At 66.9% G+C, this 18,871-nt stretch overlaps 8 non-coding genes across 8 annotated transcripts; all 8 read right to left on the minus strand.

Moving 5' to 3' along the window:
* Positions 1–539: 539 nt before the first annotated feature.
* Positions 540–658, minus strand: LOC139703890 (5S ribosomal RNA). The gene has a single exon (XR_011705968.1). It is a non-coding gene; the product is annotated as a 5S ribosomal RNA (ribosomal RNA).
* A 2,395-nt stretch (positions 659–3,053) lies between these two features.
* On the minus strand, positions 3,054–3,172 carry LOC139703889 (5S ribosomal RNA). The gene has a single exon (XR_011705967.1). It is a non-coding gene; the product is annotated as a 5S ribosomal RNA (ribosomal RNA).
* Positions 3,173–5,565: 2,393 nt separating this feature from the next.
* LOC139703901 (5S ribosomal RNA) lies at positions 5,566–5,684 on the minus strand. Its single transcript, XR_011705979.1, has one exon. It is a non-coding gene; the product is annotated as a 5S ribosomal RNA (ribosomal RNA).
* Positions 5,685–8,087: 2,403 nt separating this feature from the next.
* Positions 8,088–8,206, minus strand: LOC139703891 (5S ribosomal RNA). Its single transcript, XR_011705969.1, has one exon. It is a non-coding gene; the product is annotated as a 5S ribosomal RNA (ribosomal RNA).
* A 2,401-nt stretch (positions 8,207–10,607) lies between these two features.
* LOC139703912 (5S ribosomal RNA) lies at positions 10,608–10,726 on the minus strand. The gene has a single exon (XR_011705990.1). It is a non-coding gene; the product is annotated as a 5S ribosomal RNA (ribosomal RNA).
* A 2,401-nt stretch (positions 10,727–13,127) lies between these two features.
* Positions 13,128–13,246, minus strand: LOC139703860 (5S ribosomal RNA). The gene has a single exon (XR_011705939.1). It is a non-coding gene; the product is annotated as a 5S ribosomal RNA (ribosomal RNA).
* Positions 13,247–15,680: 2,434 nt separating this feature from the next.
* LOC139703820 (5S ribosomal RNA) lies at positions 15,681–15,799 on the minus strand. Its single transcript, XR_011705899.1, has one exon. It is a non-coding gene; the product is annotated as a 5S ribosomal RNA (ribosomal RNA).
* Positions 15,800–18,192: 2,393 nt separating this feature from the next.
* LOC139703872 (5S ribosomal RNA) lies at positions 18,193–18,310 on the minus strand. The gene has a single exon (XR_011705951.1). It is a non-coding gene; the product is annotated as a 5S ribosomal RNA (ribosomal RNA).
* Positions 18,311–18,871: the final 561 nt, after the last annotated feature.

Below are 18,871 nucleotides of genomic sequence, written 5' to 3' on the forward strand. Positions count from 1 at the left end.
TAGACTCAGGGGGACCCTCACGGAGGAAGGCGGTGGGGAAGGAGGTAGAGACACAGGAGGGACCTTGCGGAGGTGGTGCAAAGAGAGAAGGACCCAGGCAGAGACGCTCGATGGACTCTCCCACTCCCAGGATGTGGGTGTCAAGGTTCTGCTTGTGTGGCAGGAACGGGTGAGGGAGCGGGCCCCGCGGGTGGGCCCCGTGTTCTGGGGAAGGCGGGTGTCACCCCCCCACACACCCCATCCTCCAGGCCGAGGGGTGGGGGGGTCGGTCTGGGTGCACATGGAGGGTCGTGGCCTGGACCTGGCTCGGCTCAGCGGGGTCTCATGGAGTGAGTGTCCTAGCGTCCCTGGGGAGAGCCAGGCCTGTGGGCCTTGTTGCAGGCGCTGGGCGCTGGTCGTCGGGAGGCCAGCCGCAGGCCTGAAGGGACAGCGACCGGCAGCCCAGGGCTGCGCCTGCGCCCTGGCCCGAGGGCCCGGGGGTCACGGCCTGTCTCTCGGGGCCACGCAAGTTAAAAGTGTGTGTGGGAAGGGGGCGCAAAAGCCTACAGCACCCGGTATTCCCAGGCGGTCTCCCATCCAAGTACTAACCAGGCCCGACCCTGCTTAGCTTCCGAGATCAGACGAGATCGGGCGCGTTCAGGGTGGTATGGCCGTAGGCGGGGAGGGCCGCCCGGGGGCGCCTCAAGAGCCTGCTCCGGGTTCCACCCTTCAGTCCAGGGGACGGGAGGGGGGTGGAGGGGGGAAATCGGAGGGGGTGGTCGCAGGGGGCATCCCTCGCCCGCCCCACAACAGCGCAGCCCAACCCAACTCAACTCAAGGCTGGGGGCTCTCACGCTCCGCTCCGACCTGACTCCACCGGGCAGCGGCCCAGGGGTCCTGGGAGACTGGGACTGGCTGAGTCCCGCCTCCAACACCGCCCCTCTCCACCTGGCTCCACCTACCGCGAGCCCCACCAAGCGCCCGCAGGGATCGCACCGCCGCGCCCCGGCCTGGCGTGGCCTGGCGTGGCCTGGCCTCCACCGCCGCTCCTCGCCAAGGCCCAGGCCTCCCGCGACCCCAACCCCCCCACGGACCCCCGGCCCCCCACCGCCACGCCCACCCCGCCTTTCGCCAGGCGGAGAAGCCCAGAAGCCCTGGCCGTTTCAGTGTCCCGCGCGCGCGAACCTAGCCTAGCCTAGCCCGGAGCCCAGAGAGCCAGGGGCGGAGAGGCAGGCGGGCACCCCCCTCGGACACCCCAGGGACCCTGACACAGGCCCAGCGCCCCAGGCGGAAATGCAGTCCGACTGGGCAATGGCCAGCCGCCGGCCACACACGTCCCCTGAGCGTGCCTGGCGAGTGGAGCCACGCACAGGGAGGGCAGGAGGGAGGAACACACTCAGGGACTCAGGGAAAACCGGGCAGAGGGTGGCCGGGGGCAGCGGCCCGCTGGCTCCCAGTCAGTCAGTCGCCCGGCCAGGCTCAGAAGTGCGCCGCTGGGGTCGTGCCTCGCCCTGAGTTTCGGGCCCACTCTGCAAAGCCACCGCAGTCACCCCCTTCGGACCCAATGCCAAGGTCGGAGGGCTCTGCGCCTTGTTGGTACCAGTCAACGACCAGCACGTGCACAGTACCGCCCTGAGGAAGGGCATAGACCCCTCTGTCCAGTGTCCAGGAAAGGACCGCCTGTGGAAGAAGCACCCTGATTCAAACCCCTGTGGGAGCTTAGTCGGCGGCCTCACCAGACGGAAAGCCCCCTCCCCTGCAAGCATTGCAGGGGGGAGAGGGGGGAGGGAGGGGAGCGGTGGTTGCGTTGCGGGGACACGCGCCCACCGGGTCGTCAGGCCCTGCGTCTTGTCCTGTCCTCTGCAGGTGGACCGGTGACCGCGACCAAGGGGCCTCTGCTTCCCTGTCCCCACCGGCCGGGCTTCAACTCCTCTTGGCACCTGGTCCTCCATGGCAACCCCCTGGCCCCGAACCGCTTGCCTGCTCTGAAGGCTGCTTCCTCCTCTTTCAGGAGCACCTGCCCTCTTTTGCCATCTGCTCTCTTGCTTGGCTCTCAGCGCAGACTCCTAAGACCCTGTGGCCTCCTCGGCCCTCTCTCAGCCTCTGCTGAGCACACACCCTGAAGTCCTGCGCGCACTTCAAGGGTGATGTGTGAATCCACTCTTACATCCATGGGAAGTTAGATGGGAGATGAGAGAACCTGTGACTGCCCAGTCTCCAGGCTACCATGGACCTGGTGACTTGCAGCCCAGAGTGAGTTGGCTGGGGTTGGGTGGGGGGTAGAGGGGTGAGTGTGTGTCTCTGTGTGTGTGTGTGTGTGTGTGTGTGTGTGTGAGAGAGAGAGAGAGAGAGAGAGAGAGAGAGAGAGAGAGGAGAGTCAAGGCCAGAGAGGGATTGAGTGGGAGATGGAGACAGGGATGCCTCCTCACAGGCCAAGAGAGGCACAAGAGAGAAGGAGAGATGGATGAACAGGGACCCACAGAGACATCTGCTGCTCCGATGAGAGTGAAAGGGAGAGACAGGCAGAGAGAGAGATAGACTCAGGGGGACCCTCACGGAGGAAGGCGGTGGGGAAGGAGGTAGAGACACAGGAGGGACCTTGCGGAGGTGGTGCAAAGAGAGAAGGACCCAGGCAGAGACGCTCGATGGACTCTCCCACTCCCAGGATGTGGGTGTCAAGGTTCTGCTTGTGTGGCAGGAACGGGTGAGGGAGCGGGCCCCGCGGGTGGGCCCCGTGTTCTGGGGAAGGCGGGTGTCGCCCCCCCACACACCCCATCCTCCAGGCCGAGGGGTGGGGGGGTCGGTCTGGGTGCACATGGAGGGTCGTGGCCTGGACCTGGCTCGGCTCAGCGGGGTCTCATGGAGTGAGTGTCCTAGCGTCCCTGGGGAGAGCCAGGCCTGTGGGCCTTGTTGCAGGCGCTGGGCGCTGGTCGTCGGGAGGCCAGCCGCAGGCCTGAAGGGACAGCGACCGGCAGCCCAGGGCTGCGCCTGCGCCCTGGCCCGAGGGCCCGGGGGTCACGGCCTGTCTCTCGGGGCCACGCAAGTTAAAAGTGTGTGTGGGAAGGGGGCGCAAAAGCCTACAGCACCCGGTATTCCCAGGCGGTCTCCCATCCAAGTACTAACCAGGCCCGACCCTGCTTAGCTTCCGAGATCAGACGAGATCGGGCGCGTTCAGGGTGGTATGGCCGTAGACGGGGAGGGCCGCCCGGGGGCGCCTCAAGAGCCTGCTCCGGGTTCCACCCTTCAGTCCAGGGGACGGGAGGGGGGTGGAGGGGGGAAATCGGAGGGGGTGGTCGCAGGGGGCCTCCCTCGCCCGCCCCACAACAGCGCAGCCCAACCCAACTCAACTCAAGGCTGGGGGCTCTCACGCTCCGCTCCGACCTGACTCCACCGGGCAGCGGCCCAGGGGTCCTGGGAGACTGGGACTGGCTGAGTCCCGCCTCCAACACCGCCCCTCTCCACCTGGCTCCACCTACCGCGAGCCCCACCAAGCGCCCGCAGGGATCGCACCGCCGCGCCCCGGCCTGGCGTGGCCTGGCGTGGCCTGGCCTCCACCGCCGCTCCTCGCCAAGGCCCAGGCCTCCCGCGACCCCAACCCCCCCACGGACCCCCGGCCCCCCACCGCCACGCCCACCCCGCCTTTCGCCAGGCGGAGAAGCCCAGAAGCCCTGGCCGTTTCAGTGTCCCGCGCGCGCGAACCTAGCCTAGCCTAGCCCGGAGCCCAGAGAGCCAGGGGCGGAGAGGCAGGCGGGCACCCCCCTCGGACACCCCAGGGACCCTGACACAGGCCCAGCGCCCCAGGCGGAAATGCAGTCCGACTGGGCAATGGCCAGCCGCCGGCCACACACGTCCCCTGAGCGTGCCTGGCGAGTGGAGCCACGCACAGGGAGGGCAGGAGGGAGGAACACACTCAGGGACTCAGGGAAAACCGGGCAGAGGGTGGCCGGGGGCAGCGGCCCGCTGGCTCCCAGTCAGTCAGTCGCCCGGCCAGGCTCAGAAGTGCGCCGCTGGGGTCGTGCCTCGCCCTGAGTTTCGGGCCCACTCTGCAAAGCCACCGCAGTCACCCCCTTCGGACCCAATGCCAAGGTCGGAGGGCTCTGCGCCTTGTTGGTACCAGTCAACGACCAGCACGTGCACAGTACCGCCCTGAGGAAGGGCATAGACCCCTCTGTCCAGTGTCCAGGAAAGGACCGCCTGTGGAAGAAGCACCCTGATTCAAACCCCTGTGGGAGCTTAGTCGGCGGCCTCACCAGACGGAAAGCCCCCTCCCCTGCAAGCATTGCAGGGGGGAGAGGGGGGAGGGAGGGGAGCGGTGGTTGCGTTGCGGGGACACGCGCCCACCGGGTCGTCAGGCCCTGCGTCTTGTCCTGTCCTCTGCAGGTGGACCGGTGACCGCGACCAAGGGGCCTCTGCTTCCCTGTCCCCACCGGCCGGGCTTCAACTCCTCTTGGCACCTGGTCCTCCATGGCAACCCCCTGGCCCCGAACCGCTTGCCTGCTCTGAAGGCTGCTTCCTCCTCTTTCAGGAGCGCCTGCCCTCTTTTGCCATCTGCTCTCTTGCTTGGCTCTCAGCGCAGACTCCTAAAACCCTGTGGCCTCCTCGGCCCTCTCTCAGCCTCTGCTGAGCACACACCCTGAAGTCCTGCGCGCACTTCAAGGGTGATGTGTGAATCCACTCTTACATCCATGGGAAGTTAGATGGGAGATGAGAGAACCTGTGACTCCCCAGTCTCCAGGCTACCATGGACCTGGTGACTTGCAGCCCAGAGTGAGTTGGCTGGGGTTGGGTGGGGGGTAGAGGGGTGAGTGTGTGTCTCTGTGTGTGTGTGTGTGTGTGTGTGTGTGTGTGTGAGAGAGAGAGAGAGAGAGAGAGAGAGAGAGAGAGGAGAGTCAAGGCCAGAGAGGGATTGAGTGGGAGATGGAGACAGGGATGCCTCCTCACAGGCCAAGAGAGGCACAAGAGAGAAGGAGAGATGGATGAACAGGGACCCACAGAGACATCTGCTGCTCCGATGAGAGTGAAAGGGAGAGACAGGCAGAGAGAGAGATAGACTCAGGGGGACCCTCACGGAGGAAGGCGGTGGGGAAGGAGGTAGAGACACAGGAGGGACCTTGCGGAGGTGGTGCAAAGAGAGAAGGACCCAGGCAGAGACGCTCGATGGACTCTCCCACTCCCAGGATGTGGGTGTCAAGGTTCTGCTTGTGTGGCAGGAACGGGTGAGGGAGCGGGCCCCGCGGGTGGGCCCCGTGTTCTGGGGAAGGCGGGTGTCGCCCCCCCACACACCCCATCCTCCAGGCCGAGGGGTGGGGGGGTCGGTCTGGGTGCACATGGAGGGTCGTGGCCTGGACCTGGCTCGGCTCAGCGGGGTCTCATGGAGTGAGTGTCCTAGCGTCCCTGGGGAGAGCCAGGCCTGTGGGCCTTGTTGCAGGCGCTGGGCGCTGGTCGTCGGGAGGCCAGCCGCAGGCCTGAAGGGACAGCGACCGGCAGCCCAGGGCTGCGCCTGCGCCCTGGCCCGAGGGCCCGGGGGTCACGGCCTGTCTCTCGGGGCCACGCAAGTTAAAAGTGTGTGTGGGAAGGGGGCGCAAAAGCCTACAGCACCCGGTATTCCCAGGCGGTCTCCCATCCAAGTACTAACCAGGCCCGACCCTGCTTAGCTTCCGAGATCAGACGAGATCGGGCGCGTTCAGGGTGGTATGGCCGTAGGCGGGGAGGGCCGCCCGGGGGCGCCTCAAGAGCCTGCTCCGGGTTCCACCCTTCAGTCCAGGGGACGGGAGGGGGGTGGAGGGGGGAAATCGGAGGGGGTGGTCGCAGGGGGCCTCCCTCGCCCGCCCCACAACAGCGCAGCCCAACCCAACTCAACTCAAGGCTGGGGGCTCTCACGCTCCTCTCCGACCTGACTCCACCGGGCAGCGGCCCAGGGGTCCTGGGAGACTGGGACTGGCTGAGTCCCGCCTCCAACACCGCCCCTCTCCACCTGGCTCCACCTACCGCGAGCCCCACCAAGCGCCCGCAGGGATCGCACCGCCGCGCCCCGGCCTGGCGTGGCCTGGCGTGGCCTGGCCTCCACCGCCGCTCCTCGCCAAGGCCCAGGCCTCCCGCGACCCCAACCCCCCCACGGACCCCCGGCCCCCCACCGCCACGCCCACCCCGCCTTTCGCCAGGCGGAGAAGCCCAGAAGCCCTGGCCGTTTCAGTGTCCCGCGCGCGCGAACCTAGCCTAGCCTAGCCCGGAGCCCAGAGAGCCAGGGGCGGAGAGGCAGGCGGGCACCCCCCTCGGACACCCCAGGGACCCTGACACAGGCCCAGCGCCCCAGGCGGAAATGCAGTCCGACTGGGCAATGGCCAGCCGCCGGCCACACACGTCCCCTGAGCGTGCCTGGCGAGTGGAGCCACGCACAGGGAGGGCAGGAGGGAGGAACACACTCAGGGACTCAGGGAAAACCGGGCAGAGGGTGGCCGGGGGCAGCGGCCCGCTGGCTCCCAGTCAGTCAGTCGCCCGGCCAGGCTCAGAAGTGCGCCGCTGGGGTCGTGCCTCGCCCTGAGTTTCGGGCCCACTCTGCAAAGCCACCGCAGTCACCCCCTTCGGACCCAATGCCAAGGTCGGAGGGCTCTGCGCCTTGTTGGTACCAGTCAACGACCAGCACGTGCACAGTACCGCCCTGAGGAAGGGCATAGACCCCTCTGTCCAGTGTCCAGGAAAGGACCGCCTGTGGAAGAAGCACCCTGATTCAAACCCCTGTGGGAGCTTAGTCGGCGGCCTCACCAGACGGAAAGCCCCCTCCCCTGCAAGCATTGCAGGGGGGAGAGGGGGGAGGGAGGGGAGCGGTGGTTGCGTTGCGGGGACACGCGCCCACCGGGTCGTCAGGCCCTGCGTCTTGTCCTGTCCTCTGCAGGTGGACCGGTGACCGCGACCAAGGGGCCTCTGCTTCCCTGTCCCCACCGGCCGGGCTTCAACTCCTCTTGGCACCTGGTCCTCCATGGCAACCCCCTGGCCCCGAACCGCTTGCCTGCTCTGAAGGCTGCTTCCTCCTCTTTCAGGAGCGCCTGCCCTCTTTTGCCATCTGCTCTCTTGCTTGGCTCTCAGCGCAGACTCCTAAGACCCTGTGGCCTCCTCGGCCCTCTCTCAGCCTCTGCTGAGCACACACCCTGAAGTCCTGCGCGCACTTCAAGGGTGATGTGTGAATCCACTCTTACATCCATGGGAAGTTAGATGGGAGATGAGAGAACCTGTGACTGCCCAGTCTCCAGGCTACCATGGACCTGGTGACTTGCAGCCCAGAGTGAGTTGGCTGGGGTTGGGTGGGGGGTAGAGGGGTGAGTGTGTGTCTCTGTGTGTGTGTGTGTGTGTGTGTGTGTGTGTGTGTGAGAGAGAGAGAGAGAGAGAGAGAGAGAGAGAGAGAGAGAGAGGAGAGTCAAGGCCAGAGAGGGATTGAGTGGGAGATGGAGACAGGGATGCCTCCTCACAGGCCAAGAGAGGCACAAGAGAGAAGGAGAGATGGATGAACAGGGACCCACAGAGACATCTGCTGCTCCGATGAGAGTGAAAGGGAGAGACAGGCAGAGAGAGAGATAGACTCAGGGGGACCCTCACGGAGGAAGGCGGTGGGGAAGGAGGTAGAGACACAGGAGGGACCTTGCGGAGGTGGTGCAAAGAGAGAAGGACCCAGGCAGAGACGCTCGATGGACTCTCCCACTCCCAGGATGTGGGTGTCAAGGTTCTGCTTGTGTGGCAGGAACGGGTGAGGGAGCGGGCCCCGCGGGTGGGCCCCGTGTTCTGGGGAAGGCGGGTGTCGCCCCCCCACACACCCCATCCTCCAGGCCGAGGGGTGGGGGGGTCGGTCTGGGTGCACATGGAGGGTCGTGGCCTGGACCTGGCTCGGCTCAGCGGGGTCTCATGGAGTGAGTGTCCTAGCGTCCCTGGGGAGAGCCAGGCCTGTGGGCCTTGTTGCAGGCGCTGGGCGCTGGTCGTCGGGAGGCCAGCCGCAGGCCTGAAGGGACAGCGACCGGCAGCCCAGGGCTGCGCCTGCGCCCTGGCCCGAGGGCCCGGGGGTCACGGCCTGTCTCTCGGGGCCACGCAAGTTAAAAGTGTGTGTGGGAAGGGGGCGCAAAAGCCTACAGCACCCGGTATTCCCAGGCGGTCTCCCATCCAAGTACTAACCAGGCCCGACCCTGCTTAGCTTCCGAGATCAGACGAGATCGGGCGCGTTCAGGGTGGTATGGCCGTAGACGGGGAGGGCCGCCCGGGGGCGCCTCAAGAGCCTGCTCCGGGTTCCACCCTTCAGTCCAGGGGACGGGAGGGGGGTGGAGGGGGGAAATCGGAGGGGGTGGTCGCAGGGGGCCTCCCTCGCCCGCCCCACAACAGCGCAGCCCAACCCAACTCAACTCAAGGCTGGGGGCTCTCACGCTCCGCTCCGACCTGACTCCACCGGGCAGCGGCCCAGGGGTCCTGGGAGACTGGGACTGGCTGAGTCCCGCCTCCAACACCGCCCCTCTCCACCTGGCTCCACCTACCGCGAGCCCCACCAAGCGCCCGCAGGGATCGCACCGCCCCGCCCCGGCCTGGCGTGGCCTGGCGTGGCCTGGCCTCCACCGCCGCTCCTCGCCAAGGCCCAGGCCTCCCGCGACCCCAACCCCCCCACGGACCCCCGGCCCCCCACCGCCACGCCCACCCCGCCTTTCGCCAGGCGGAGAAGCCCAGAAGCCCTGGCCGTTTCAGTGTCCCGCGCGCGCGAACCTAGCCTAGCCTAGCCCGGAGCCCAGAGAGCCAGGGGCGGAGAGGCAGGCGGGCACCCCCCTCGGACACCCCAGGGACCCTGACACAGGCCCAGCGCCCCAGGCGGAAATGCAGTCCGACTGGGCAATGGCCAGCCGCCGGCCACACACGTCCCCTGAGCGTGCCTGGCGAGTGGAGCCACGCACAGGGAGGGCAGGAGGGAGGAACACACTCAGGGACTCAGGGAAAACCGGGCAGAGGGTGGCCGGGGGCAGCGGCCCGCTGGCTCCCAGTCAGTCAGTCGCCCGGCCAGGCTCAGAAGTGCGCCGCTGGGGTCGTGCCTCGCCCTGAGTTTCGGGCCCACTCTGCAAAGCCACCGCAGTCACCCCCTTCGGACCCAATGCCAAGGTCGGAGGGCTCTGCGCCTTGTTGGTACCAGTCAACGACCAGCACGTGCACAGCACCGCCCTGAGGAAGGGCATAGACCCCTCTGTCCAGTGTCCAGGAAAGGACCGCCTGTGGAAGAAGCACCCTGATTCAAACCCCTGTGGGAGCTTAGTCGGCGGCCTCACCAGACGGAAAGCCCCCTCCCCTGCAAGCATTGCAGGGGGGAGAGGGGGGAGGGAGGGGAGCGGTGGTTGCGTTGCGGGGACACGCGCCCACCGGGTCGTCAGGCCCTGCGTCTTGTCCTGTCCTCTGCAGGTGGACCGGTGACCGCGACCAAGGGGCCTCTGCTTCCCTGTCCCCACCGGCCGGGCTTCAACTCCTCTTGGCACCTGGTCCTCCATGGCAACCCCCTGGCCCCGAACCGCTTGCCTGCTCTGAAGGCTGCTTCCTCCTCTTTCAGGAGCGCCTGCCCTCTTTTGCCATCTGCTCTCTTGCTTGGCTCTCAGCGCAGACTCCTAAGACCCTGTGGCCTCCTCGGCCCTCTCTCAGCCTCTGCTGAGCACACACCCTGAAGTCCTGCGCGCACTTCAAGGGTGATGTGTGAATCCACTCTTACATCCATGGGAAGTTAGATGGGAGATGAGAGAACCTGTGACTGCCCAGTCTCCAGGCTACCATGGACCTGGTGACTTGCAGCCCAGAGTGAGTTGGCTGGGGTTGGGTGGGGGGTAGAGGGGTGAGTGTGTGTCTCTGTGTGTGTGTGTGTGTTTGTGTGTGTGTGTGTGTGTGTGAGAGAGAGAGAGAGAGAGAGAGAGAGAGAGAGAGAGGAGAGTCAAGGCCAGAGAGGGATTGAGTGGGAGATGGAGACAGGGATGCCTCCTCACAGGCCAAGAGAGGCACAAGAGAGAAGGAGAGATGGATGAACAGGGACCCACAGAGACATCTGCTGCTCCGATGAGAGTGAAAGGGAGAGACAGGCAGAGAGAGAGATAGACTCAGGGGGACCCTCACGGAGGAAGGCGGTGGGGAAGGAGGTAGAGACACAGGAGGGACCTTGCGGAGGTGGTGCAAAGAGAGAAGGACCCAGGCAGAGACGCTCGATGGACTCTCCCACTCCCAGGATGTGGGTGTCAAGGTTCTGCTTGTGTGGCAGGAACGGGTGAGGGAGCGGGCCCCGCGGGTGGGCCCCGTGTTCTGGGGAAGGCGGGTGTCACCCCCCCACACACCCCATCCTCCAGGCCGAGGGGTGGGGGGGTCGGTCTGGGTGCACATGGAGGGTCGTGGCCTGGACCTGGCTCGGCTCAGCGGGGTCTCATGGAGTGAGTGTCCTAGCGTCCCTGGGGAGAGCCAGGCCTGTGGGCCTTGTTGCAGGCGCTGGGCGCTGGTCGTCGGGAGGCCAGCCGCAGGCCTGAAGGGACAGCGACCGGCAGCCCAGGGCTGCGCCTGCGCCCTGGCCCGAGGGCCCGGGGGTCACGGCCTGTCTCTCGGGGCCACGCAAGTTAAAAGTGTGTGTGGGAAGGGGGCGCAAAAGCCTACAGCACCCGGTATTCCCAGGCGGTCTCCCATCCAAGTACTAACCAGGCCCGACCCTGCTTAGCTTCCGAGATCAGACGAGATCGGGCGCGTTCAGGGTGGTATGGCCGTAGGCGGGGAGGGCCGCCCGGGGGCGCCTCAAGAGCCTGCTCCGGGTTCCACCCTTCAGTCCAGGGGACGGGAGGGGGGTGGAGGGGGGAAATCGGAGGGGGTGGTCGCAGGGGGCCTCCCTCGCCCGCCCCACAACAGCGCAGCCCAACCCAACTCAACTCAAGGCTGGGGGCTCTCACGCTCCGCTCCGACCTGACTCCACCGGGCAGCGGCCCAGGGGTCCTGGGAGACTGGGACTGGCTGAGTCCCGCCTCCAACACCGCCCCTCTCCACCTGGCTCCACCTACCGCGAGCCCCACCAAGCGCCCGCAGGGATCGCACCGCCGCGCCCCGGCCTGGCGTGGCCTGGCGTGGCCTGGCCTCCACCGCCGCTCCTCGCCAAGGCCCAGGCCTCCCGCGACCCCAACCCCCCCACGGACCCCCGGCCCCCCACCGCCACGCCCACCCCGCCTTTCGCCAGGCGGAGAAGCCCAGAAGCCCTGGCCGTTTCAGTGTCCCGCGCGCGCGAACCTAGCCTAGCCTAGCCCGGAGCCCAGAGAGCCAGGGGCGGAGAGGCAGGCGGGCACCCCCCTCGGACACCCCAGGGACCCTGACACAGGCCCAGCGCCCCAGGCGGAAATGCAGTCCGACTGGGCAATGGCCAGCCGCCGGCCACACACGTCCCCTGAGCGTGCCTGGCGAGTGGAGCCACGCACAGGGAGGGCAGGAGGGAGGAACACACTCAGGGACTCAGGGAAAACCGGGCAGAGGGTGGCCGGGGGCAGCGGCCCGCTGGCTCCCAGTCAGTCAGTCGCCCGGCCAGGCTCAGAAGTGCGCCGCTGGGGTCGTGCCTCGCCCTGAGTTTCGGGCCCACTCTGCAAAGCCACCGCAGTCACCCCCTTCGGACCCAATGCCAAGGTCGGAGGGCTCTGCGCCTTGTTGGTACCAGTCAACGACCAGCACGTGCACAGTACCGCCCTGAGGAAGGGCATAGACCCCTCTGTCCAGTGTCCAGGAAAGGACCGCCTGTGGAAGAAGCACCCTGATTCAAACCCCTGTGGGAGCTTAGTCGGCGGCCTCACCAGACGGAAAGCCCCCTCCCCTGCAAGCATTGCAGGGGGGAGAGGGGGGAGGGAGGGGAGCGGTGGTTGCGTTGCGGGGACACGCGCCCACCGGGTCGTCAGGCCCTGCGTCTTGTCCTGTCCTCTGCAGGTGGACCGGTGACCGCGACCAAGGGGCCTCTGCTTCCCTGTCCCCACCGGCCGGGCTTCAACTCCTCTTGGCACCTGGTCCTCCATGGCAACCCCCTGGCCCCGAACCGCTTGCCTGCTCTGAAGGCTGCTTCCTCCTCTTTCAGGAGCGCCTGCCCTCTTTTGCCATCTGCTCTCTTGCTTGGCTCTCAGCGCAGACTCCTAAGACCCTGTGGCCTCCTCGGCCCTCTCTCAGCCTCTGCTGAGCACACACCCTGAAGTCCTGCGCGCACTTCAAGGGTGATGTGTGAATCCACTCTTACATCCATGGGAAGTTAGATGGGAGATGAGAGAACCTGTGACTGCCCAGTCTCCAGGCTACCATGGACCTGGTGACTTGCAGCCCAGAGTGAGTTGGCTGGGGTTGGGTGGGGGGTAGAGGGGTGAGTGTGTGTCTCTGTGTGTGTGTGTGTGTGTGTGTGTGTGTGTGTGAGAGAGAGAGAGAGAGAGAGAGAGAGAGAGAGAGAGAGAGAGGAGAGTCAAGGCCAGAGAGGGATTGAGTGGGAGATGGAGACAGGGATGCCTCCTCACAGGCCAAGAGAGGCACAAGAGAGAAGGAGAGATGGATGAACAGGGACCCACAGAGACATCTGCTGCTCCGATGAGAGTGAAAGGGAGAGACAGGCAGAGAGAGAGATAGACTCAGGGGGACCCTCACGGAGGAAGGCGGTGGGGAAGGAGGTAGAGACACAGGAGGGACCTTGCGGAGGTGGTGCAAAGAGAGAAGGACCCAGGCAGAGACGCTCGATGGACTCTCCCACTCCCAGGATGTGGGTGTCAAGGTTCTGCTTGTGTGGCAGGAACGGGTGAGGGAGCGGGCCCCGCGGGTGGGCCCCGTGTTCTGGGGAAGGCGGGTGTCACCCCCCCACACACCCCATCCTCCAGGCCGAGGGGTGGGGGGGTCGGTCTGGGTGCACATGGAGGGTCGTGGCCTGGACCTGGCTCGGCTCAGCGGGGTCTCATGGAGTGAGTGTCCTAGCGTCCCTGGGGAGAGCCAGGCCTGTGGGCCTTGTTGCAGGCGCTGGGCGCTGGTCGTCGGGAGGCCAGCCGCAGGCCTGAAGGGACAGCGACCGGCAGCCCAGGGCTGCGCCTGCGCCCTGGCCCGAGGGCCCGGGGGTCACGGCCTGTCTCTCGGGGCCACGCAAGTTAAAAGTGTGTGTGGGAAGGGGGCGCAAAAGCCTACAGCACCCGGTATTCCCAGGCGGTCTCCCATCCAAGTACTAACCAGGCCCGACCCTGCTTAGCTTCCGAGATCAGACGAGATCGGGCGCGTTCAGGGTGGTATGGCCGTAGATCGGGCGCGTTCAGGGTGGTATGGCCGTAGGCGGGGAGGGCCGCCCGGGGGCGCCTCAAGAGCCTGCTCCGGGTTCCACCCTTCAGTCCAGGGGACGGGAGGGGGGTGGAGGGGGGAAATCGGAGGGGGTGGTCGCAGGGGGCCTCCCTCGCCCGCCCCACAACAGCGCAGCCCAACCCAACTCAACTCAAGGCTGGGGGCTCTCACGCTCCGCTCCGACCTGACTCCACCGGGCAGCGGCCCAGGGGTCCTGGGAGACTGGGACTGGCTGAGTCCCGCCTCCAACACCGCCCCTCTCCACCTGGCTCCACCTACCGCGAGCCCCACCAAGCGCCCGCAGGGATCGCACCGCCGCGCCCCGGCCTGGCGTGGCCTGGCGTGGCCTGGCCTCCACCGCCGCTCCTCGCCAAGGCCCAGGCCTCCCGCGACCCCAACCCCCCCACGGACCCCCGGCCCCCCACCGCCACGCCCACCCCGCCTTTCGCCAGGCGGAGAAGCCCAGAAGCCCTGGCCGTTTCAGTGTCCCGCGCGCGCGAACCTAGCCTAGCCTAGCCCGGAGCCCAGAGAGCCAGGGGCGGAGAGGCAGGCGGGCACCCCCCTCGGACACCCCAGGGACCCTGACACAGGCCCAGCGCCCCAGGCGGAAATGCAGTCCGACTGGGCAATGGCCAGCCGCCGGCCACACACGTCCCCTGAGCGTGCCTGGCGAGTGGAGCCACGCACAGGGAGGGCAGGAGGGAGGAACACACTCAGGGACTCAGGGAAAACCGGGCAGAGGGTGGCCGGGGGCAGCGGCCCGCTGGCTCCCAGTCAGTCAGTCGCCCGGCCAGGCTCAGAAGTGCGCCGCTGGGGTCGTGCCTCGCCCTGAGTTTCGGGCCCACTCTGCAAAGCCACCGCAGTCACCCCCTTCGGACCCAATGCCAAGGTCGGAGGGCTCTGCGCCTTGTTGGTACCAGTCAACGACCAGCACGTGCACAGCACCGCCCTGAGGAAGGGCATAGACCCCTCTGTCCAGTGTCCAGGAAAGGACCGCCTGTGGAAGAAGCACCCTGATTCAAACCCCTGTGGGAGCTTAGTCGGCGGCCTCACCAGACGGAAAGCCCCCTCCCCTGCAAGCATTGCAGGGGGGAGAGGGGGGAGGGAGGGGAGCGGTGGTTGCGTTGCGGGGACACGCGCCCACCGGGTCGTCAGGCCCTGCGTCTTGTCCTGTCCTCTGCAGGTGGACCGGTGACCGCGACCAAGGGGCCTCTGCTTCCCTGTCCCCACCGGCCGGGCTTCAACTCCTCTTGGCACCTGGTCCTCCATGGCAACCCCCTGGCCCCGAACCGCTTGCCTGCTCTGAAGGCTGCTTCCTCCTCTTTCAGGAGCGCCTGCCCTCTTTTGCCATCTGCTCTCTTGCTTGGCTCTCAGCGCAGACTCCTAAGACCCTGTGGCCTCCTCGGCCCTCTCTCAGCCTCTGCTGAGCACACACCCTGAAGTCCTGCGCGCACTTCAAGGGTGATGTGTGAATCCACTCTTACATCCATGGGAAGTTAGATGGGAGATGAGAGAACCTGTGACTGCCCAGTCTCCAGGCTACCATGGACCTGGTGACTTGCAGCCCAGAGTGAGTTGGCTGGGGTTGGGTGGGGGGTAGAGGGGTGAGTGTGTGTCTCTGTGTGTGTGTGTGTTTGTGTGTGTGTGTGTGTGTGTGAGAGAGAGAGAGAGAGAGAGAGAGAGAGAGAGAGAGAGAGGAGAGTCAAGGCCAGAGAGGGATTGAGTGGGAGATGGAGACAGGGATGCCTCCTCACAGGCCAAGAGAGGCACAAGAGAGAAGGAGAGATGGATGAACAGGGACCCACAGAGACATCTGCTGCTCCGATGAGAGTGAAAGGGAGAGACAGGCAGAGAGAGAGATAGACTCAGGGGGACCCTCACGGAGGAAGGCGGTGGGGAAGGAGGTAGAGACACAGGAGGGACCTTGCGGAGGTGGTGCAAAGAGAGAAGGACCCAGGCAGAGACGCTCGATGGACTCTCCCACTCCCAGGATGTGGGTGTCAAGGTTCTGCTTGTGTGGCAGGAACGGGTGAGGGAGCGGGCCCCGCGGGTGGGCCCCGTGTTCTGGGGAAGGCGGGTGTCGCCCCCCCACACACCCCATCCTCCAGGCCGAGGGGTGGGGGGGTCGGTCTGGGTGCACATGGAGGGTCGTGGCCTGGACCTGGCTCGGCTCAGCGGGGTCTCATGGAGTGAGTGTCCTAGCGTCCCTGGGGAGAGCCAGGCCTGTGGGCCTTGTTGCAGGCGCTGGGCGCTGGTCGTCGGGAGGCCAGCCGCAGGCCTGAAGGGACAGCGACCGGCAGCCCAGGGCTGCGCCTGCGCCCTGGCCCGAGGGCCCGGGGGTCACGGCCTGTCTCTCGGGGCCACGCAAGTTAAAAGTGTGTGTGGGAAGGGGGCGCAAAAGCCTACAGCACCCGGTATTCCCAGGCGGTCTCCCATCCAAGTACTAACCAGGCCCGACCCTGCTTAGCTTCCGAGATCAGACGAGATCGGGCGCGTTCAGGGTGGTATGGCCGTAGGCGGGGAGGGCCGCCCGGGGGCGCCTCAAGAGCCTGCTCCGGGTTCCACCCTTCAGTCCAGGGGACGGGAGGGGGGTGGAGGGGGGAAATCGGAGGGGGTGGTCGCAGGGGGCCTCCCTCGCCCGCCCCACAACAGCGCAGCCCAACCCAACTCAACTCAAGGCTGGGGGCTCTCACGCTCCGCTCCGACCTGACTCCACCGGGCAGCGGCCCAGGGGTCCTGGGAGACTGGGACTGGCTGAGTCCCGCCTCCAACACCGCCGCTCTCCACCTGGCTCCACCTACCGCGAGCCCCACCAAGCGCCCGCAGGGATCGCACCGCCGCGCCCCGGCCTGGCGTGGCCTGGCGTGGCCTGGCCTCCACCGCCGCTCCTCGCCAAGGCCCAGGCCTCCCGCGACCCCAACCCCCCCACGGACCCCCGGCCCCCCACCGCCACGCCCACCCCGCCTTTCGCCAGGCGGAGAAGCCCAGAAGCCCTGGCCGTTTCAGTGTCCCGCGCGCGCGAACCTAGCCTAGCCTAGCCCGGAGCCCAGAGAGCCAGGGGCGGAGAGGCAGGCGGGCACCCCCCTCGGACACCCCAGGGACCCTGACACAGGCCCAGCGCCCCAGGCGGAAATGCAGTCCGACTGGGCAATGGCCAGCCGCCGGCCACACACGTCCCCTGAGCGTGCCTGGCGAGTGGAGCCACGCACAGGGAGGGCAGGAGGGAGGAACACACTCAGGGACTCAGGGAAAACCGGGCAGAGGGTGGCCGGGGGCAGCGGCCCGCTGGCTCCCAGTCAGTCAGTCGCCCGGCCAGGCTCAGAAGTGCGCCGCTGGGGTCGTGCCTCGCCCTGAGTTTCGGGCCCACTCTGCAAAGCCACCGCAGTCACCCCCTTCGGACCCAATGCCAAGGTCGGAGGGCTCTGCGCCTTGTTGGTACCAGTCAACGACCAGCACGTGCACAGCACCGCCCTGAGGAAGGGCATAGACCCCTCTGTCCAGTGTCCAGGAAAGGACCGCCTGTGGAAGAAGCACCCTGATTCAAACCCCTGTGGGAGCTTAGTCGGCGGCCTCACCAGACGGAAAGCCCCCTCCCCTGCAAGCATTGCAGGGGGGAGAGGGGGGAGGGAGGGGAGCGGTGGTTGCGTTGCGGGGACACGCGCCCACCGGGTCGTCAGGCCCTGCGTCTTGTCCTGTCCTCTGCAGGTGGACCGGTGACCGCGACCAAGGGGCCTCTGCTTCCCTGTCCCCACCGGCGGGCTTCAACTCCTCTTGGCACCTGGTCCTCCATGGCAACCCCCTGGCCCCGAACCGCTTGCCTGCTCTGAAGGCTGCTTCCTCCTCTTTCAGGAGCGCCTGCCCTCTTTTGCCATCTGCTCTCTTGCTTGGCTCTCAGCGCAGACTCCTAAGACCCTGTGGCCTCCTCGGCCCTCTCTCAGCCTCTGCTGAGCACACACCCTGAAGTCCTGCGCGACTTCAAGGGTGATGTGTGAATCCACTCTTACATCCATGGGAAGTTAGATGGGAGATGAGAGAACCTGTGACTGCCCAGTCTCCAGGCTACCATGGACCTGGTGACTTGCAGCCCAGAGTGAGTTGGCTGGGGTTGGGTGGGGGGTAGAGGGGTGAGTGTGTGTCTCTGTGTGTGTGTGTGTGTGTGTGTGTGTGTGTGAGAGAGAGAGAGAGAGAGAGAGAGAGAGAGAGAGAGAGAGGAGAGTCAAGGCCAGAGAGGGATTGAGTGGGAGATGGAGACAGGGATGCCTCCTCACAGGCCAAGAGAGGCACAAGAGAGAAGGAGAGATGGATGAACAGGGACCCACAGAGACATCTGCTGCTCCGATGAGAGTGAAAGGGAGAGACAGGCAGAGAGAGAGATAGACTCAGGGGGACCCTCACGGAGGAAGGCGGTGGGGAAGGAGGTAGAGACACAGGAGGGACCTTGCGGAGGTGGTGCAAAGAGAGAAGGACCCAGGCAGAGACGCTCGATGGACTCTCCCACTCCCAGGATGTGGGTGTCAAGGTTCTGCTTGTGTGGCAGGAACGGGTGAGGGAGCGGGCCCCGCGGGTGGGCCCGTGTTCTGGGGAAGGCGGGTGTCGCCCCCCCACACACCCCATCCTCCAGGCCGAGGGGTGGGGGGTCGGTCTGGGTGCACATGGAGGGTCGTGGCCTGGACCTGGCTCGGCTCAGCGGGGTCTCATGGAGTGAGTGTCCTAGCGTCCCTGGGGAGAGCCAGGCCTGTGGGCCTTGTTGCAGGCGCTGGGCGCTGGTCGTCGGGAGGCCAGCCGCAGGCCTGAAGGGACAGCGACCGGCAGCCCAGGGCTGCGCCTGCGCCCTGGCCCGAGGGCCCGGGGGTCACGGCCTGTCTCTCGGGGCCACGCAAGTTAAAAGTGTGTGTGGGAAGGGGGCGCAAAAGCCTACAGCACCCGGTATTCCCAGGCGGTCTCCATCCAAGTACTAACCAGGCCCGACCCTGCTTAGCTTCCGAGATCAGACGAGATCGGGCGCGTTCAGGGTGGTATGGCCGTAGACGGGGAGGGCCGCCCGGGGGCGCCTCAAGAGCCTGCTCCGGGTTCACCCTTCAGTCCAGGGGACGGGAGGGGGGTGGAGGGGGGAAATCGGAGGGGGTGGTCGCAGGGGGCCTCCTCGCCCGCCCCACAACAGCGCAGCCCAACCCACTCAACTCAAGGCTGGGGGCTCTCACGCTCCGCTCCGACCTGACTCACCGGGCAGCGGCCCAGGGGTCCTGGGAGACTGGGACTGGGCTGAGTCCCGCCTCCAACACCGCCCCTCTCCACCTGGCTCCACCTACCGCGAGCCCCACCAAGCGCCCGCAGGGATCACACCGCCCCGCCCCGGCCTGGCGTGGCCTGGCGTGGCCTGGCCTCCACCGCCGCTCCTCGCCAAGGCCCAGGCCTCCCGCGACCCCAACCCCCCCACGGACCCCCGGCCCCCACCGCCACGCCCACCCCGCCTTTCGCCAGGCGGAGAAGCCCAGAAGCCCTGGCCGTTTCAGTGTCCCGCGCGCGCGAACCTAGCCTAGCCTAGCCCGGAGCCCAGAGAGCCAGGGGCGGAGAGGCAGGCGGGCACCCC

This window comes from Marmota flaviventris, unplaced genomic scaffold, assembly GCF_047511675.1.
Source record: "Marmota flaviventris isolate mMarFla1 unplaced genomic scaffold, mMarFla1.hap1 Scaffold_132, whole genome shotgun sequence".
In the NCBI taxonomy this organism is placed as follows: Eukaryota; Metazoa; Chordata; class Mammalia; order Rodentia; family Sciuridae; genus Marmota; species Marmota flaviventris.